General features: G+C 36.8%; 1 non-coding gene across 1 annotated transcript; it reads left to right on the forward strand.

Annotated features, from left to right (window-relative positions):
- The first annotated feature begins 2137 nt into the window (after positions 1 to 2137).
- Positions 2138 to 2210, forward strand: TRNAQ-CUG (transfer RNA glutamine (anticodon CUG)). The gene has a single exon. It is a non-coding gene; the product is annotated as a tRNA-Gln (tRNA).
- Positions 2211 to 5000: the final 2790 nt, after the last annotated feature.

Raw genomic sequence — 5000 nt, forward strand, 5'->3', positions numbered from 1 at the left:
CTGTTATGTCCCAATTTATTGTTGTGTATATATCGTGTATTGATAAGTATGCGCGGATTTTTGATGGATGACTTTGAAGTTATTTTAGTTAGTTTCTTGATGTTTGTTTGTCCTTTGCGTAAGTATTTTTTCTCTCTCGTTCTCTCTGTGTTCTCCCCTCCTCTCTCTCTATTATTTCTCTTTCTCTATCTTTTTTTGGCTCCTTTTCTCTTTCTCTCTCTCTAAGTCTGGCCATGGGCTTCTTTAGGTTAGTTTCGCAGCTTTAGATTGCAGAACTTCATTGAATACGTAAGACAGACAGATACATGTTCAAGTTCACCTTTCATAGGATGATGCAACAAGTGCTTTGGTTTTATAAAAGAAGATCGGAGGAATGGAGGAATGGTTAACGCTGTGGCCTAGTAATTTGCAGACCCTATAAGTCCTCGAGTATTTACTTGTGTTTCGTATTACATGTTCAGTTAAGGTCTGTGATGTCTTGAATATCTCGTCTGAAGATGAACCTTATTGCGTTTCCGACATCAGCATCAAACTCGGGGATGAAGAGAATTGTTCTCTGAAACAAAGGCTTCTTGAACATCGCTCTTCTGGGAGGTGGATTAAGGGAGAGAATACGGCGTTTAAGGAAACACGAAACGGGAATATGTGAGTGGACATATAACATATATATATATATATATATATATATATATATATATATATATATATATATATGTGTGTGTGTGTGTGTGTGTGTGTGTGTGTGTGTGTGTGTGTGTGTGTGTGTGTGTGTGTGTGAGTGTGTGTGTGTGTAGATTGATAGATAGATACATACATACATACATAAATGTATCTATGTAAATATATATATATATATATATATATATATATATATATATATATTATACATATATATTTTATTGTATGTTTGCACACAAATATGTATATATATGTATATATATATATATATATATATATATATACATATATATTAGCACATGTTTGTAAGTTTGTGTGTTTGTGTGTATGTCAGTGTGTATGCGCAAACCTGTGTGCACATGTGTGTGGCAGAATGATACATAGAGAGGATACTGTGGAGGAGAAGAGGACAACCGAAAAATGCGACGTAAAGCGACATCAAACGGCGACAGGGAGAAACACGAGGCACACGTCAACCTCACAGAGAACAACGAAAAATACTGCAGTGGAGGGAAAGATGAAGGAGAAAATAATTATATATATTCCTCTTTCTCTCTCTCTCTCTCTCTCTCTTTATCTATCTATCTATCTATCTATCTATCTATCTATCTATCTATCTATCTATCTATCTATATATATATATATATATATATATATATATATATATATATGTTAATTTTCGCTCTCTCATTTTCCCTCTATCTCGCTCTTCTCCTCCTTCACCTCTTCACCCTTCTGATGGATACAAATCAGAGGGTTTATGATAAAGGTATGAGGTGGGGGGGAGAAAGTCAGACTTACAGACAGTAGCAGAAATACATAGAGAGAGAGAGTAGCAAAGACAAGGAAAGAGAAGACATAAAGAGGCAGACACACAAACAGGCATACACAGGCAGAGAGAGAGAGAGAAAGAAAGAGCTCGGGTTCAATTCCTGTTGAGAATGATAATAGAGCTTATTTTTATATTTGATAGTATGTAGGCATATCCTCAAGTATAATCATAATAGTGACAGAGAGAAAGATAAGGAGAGGGAAAAGGAAACAAGCATTGTTTTGTGTGTGGTGAGTCGGATGTAGTGATGATGATAGTGCCTCATCCAGTTAATGTGGAAATAGAAAGAGAAAGAGAGAAAGAGACAGAGGCAGTATCAGAGACAAGGAGAGATAGAGAGAGAGACAATAGCAGAAACAAGGACATATACAATCGAATACAGAGATAGAATGAGAGATAGAGAGAGACTGAGAGAGAGAGAGAGAAAGAGAGGAGCGAGAGAGTAAAGGAGAGAGAAAGAGAGATAGAGATAGAGAGGGAGATAGTAGCAGAAACAAAGAGAGAGAGAGAGAGAGAGAGAAAGAAGACATGTAGAGCCAGACAGACGAACAAACATACACAGGCAGAGAGAGAGAGAGAGAAAGGAGATAATTTTCTATAGATATAGCTTCCTCTTCTTAATAATACGTTCTCATGGTGTAGTGGTCAGCATGACTGACTCTGAGTCAGGAGAGCTCGGGTTCGATTCCCGATGAGAACAAGACCAAATCTTTTTTTCTTATATATCTGATAGTATGTAGGCATATTATCAACTATAAACATATCAGTGACAGAGAAAGATACGGAGAGGAAGGAAGTATGCATTATTTTGTGTGTGATGAGTCGGATGTAGTGATGATAGTGTGTATAATAGTGCGTATAATGGTAGAGATAAAAAAATCAAGATAATCGGCTAATTTGTTAAAACTGTCCGAGTCCTGACCCAATTAATGTGGAAATAGAAAGAGAAAAAGAGATAAAGACAGGAGCAGAGACAAGGAGAGAGAGAGAGAGAAGACATACAGAACCAAATAGACGAACAGACATATACAGTCGAAGAGAGAGACAGAGAAAAGGAGAGACAGGAGAAGAGAGAGAAAGAGAGGAGCGAGAGAGAGAAAGAGAGGAGCGAGAGAGAGAAAGAGAAAGAAAGAGATAGAGAGAGAGAGATGCTAGCAGAAACAGAGAGAGAAGACATACAGAGCCAGACAGACGAACAGACATATACAGGTAAAGGGTTGGGGGGGGGGGTGCGGGAGAGATTATTTTGTATAGATGCAGCTTCCCTCCCATATTAACAAGTTCTTATGGTGTTTTGGCCAACACTGACTCAGAATCAGAATATTCGCGGTGAGAACATATACAAGTTTTTTTTTTTTTTTTTTTTTTTTGATAGCATGTAGCATATCATCAACTATAAATCATAATAGTGACTGAGAGAAAAAATAAGGAGAGGGAGAAGGAAACATACATTGTTTTGTGTGTGATGAGTCGGATGTAGTGATGATGATAGTGATAAAAAAAATTGTGCCAGACTTGACCCAATTAATGTGCATATATTCATACCCGCAGAAATATATGCATATCTAGCTAATAAATATACATTTATTTATCTATCTATCCGGTAGATATGGGTATCTAGACTGAGAAATTTGTATTTATTTCAGTATGTATGAATTGTGTTTGAAAGAAATATATTTTTATTACTATTTATAATCAAGGGCAATATAATGATACTGGACACAAGGAGATACAGAGAGAGAGAAGATATATAGAGCTAGAAAGTCGAACAGACATAGAGGAAGAGAGAGAGAGAGAGAGAGAGAAAGAGAAAGAGAGAGAGAGAGAAGCAGTAGCAGAGATAAGGAGGGAAAGAGAGAAAACATACAAAGCCAGACAAACGAACAGAAATACAGTCAGAACGAGAGAGAGAGAGAGAAAAAAAAGATTATTTTGGATAGGTGTAGCTTCATCTTTATCATCTTGCTTGGTATAGCTTAAGTAGCAGAGACATAAAGAGAGATGGAGAGAGATAGTAGCAGAGACGAGACAAGGAGAGACAGAGAGAGTCAGACAAACGAACAGATATATACAGGAAGAGAGAGAGAGAGAGAGAGAGGGTGGTGAAGGGGGGGAGGGAGAGGGAGAGGGGGAAGTAAGCATTTGTTGTGTGTGATGAGTCGATGTAGTGATCATAATGATGGTGTGTATAATAGTGCGTATAACGGTAGAGATTTAAAAAAAAAAAAAAAAATCAAGATAATCGGCCGATTTGTTAAAATTATTCGAGGCCTGACCCTATTAATGTGTATCTATACGGACATGCATACCCGCAGAAATAGATGAATATCGGTCTATATACCTAATAGATTTACATTTATCTATCTATCTATCCGGTAGCTATGCATGTCTAGACTGATAGATATGTATTTATTTCAGTATATATGCATGTCCGTATAATAGATATTCATTGGGACTTCTTATCTCGCACAATTTTAACAAACCGACCAAAAGATGATAACATGTATGTGTGGAGAGGATCATTCAGAAAAAAAAAATAATAATCTATAATCAAGGGCAGTATAATGATACGGGACACTGCTGCATACGAAGATATTTCCTGATAAAAAATAAGGGACTAACAAAAGTATTAAGAAAGATCTATTCATGTGTGTGTGTTGCTTTGCCTGCATGTATGTTTGTATGTCTGTGTAGGAAACTCGCTCACGTATCGAAAGAGTCCATTCAAGATTTTCATTCTGATTTTACATGTCCTTACCGAACCCTAAAGGCCAAATTTGGGCGAGACAACGGAAGCATGTATCACGGAGAGAAGGGTAAGGCAGAATCGTGGGTGCTGTAGATACAAGGTCAAGGTAATTGAACAGAAAGGGTATGTGAAAAGATATGATCTAACTTTATTGTTGTCTATATGTCATATACTGATAACTATGCGCGTTTTATATGTCATGACTTTGAGGTTATTTTGGTTAGTGTCTTGATTTTTGTTTGTACTTTGTGTCTATTTCATTTTTATTTTGTCTTTCTCTCTCTTCTCTCTGTGTCTTCGTCCCTCTCTCCTTCTTTCTGTGTCTTTTTCTCTCTCCTTTCTCTCTCTCTCTCTCTCTCTCTCTCTCTCTCTCTCTCTCTCTCTCTCTCTCTCTCTCTCTCTCTCTCTCTGACCTGTGGCTTCTTTAGTACAGTTTCACAGTTATAAATTGTAGCACTTCATTGAATACATAAGACAGGCAAATTAATGTAAGAATGCTTAGGTTAAATTCACCATTATCATCAATATAAAAAAAAAAATCGTCAAAATGGAGGAACGGTTAACGCTGTGGCCTAGCAATTTGCAGACCCGCGTTCGAGACTGTTCCATGCCAAGTGTGGAAAAAAAAATGTAGGTTCATTTTAGGTTAGGATTTTTTTATTTGTTGTTTTAATTGTATTCATTTCGTCGTTTTCTTTCTGTCGATACGAATGATAAAGGAAATTCCAGATATAGGAATAG

This window comes from Penaeus vannamei, chromosome 15 (genome assembly GCF_042767895.1).
Source record: "Penaeus vannamei isolate JL-2024 chromosome 15, ASM4276789v1, whole genome shotgun sequence".
Classification (NCBI taxonomy): Eukaryota; Metazoa; Arthropoda; class Malacostraca; order Decapoda; family Penaeidae; genus Penaeus; species Penaeus vannamei.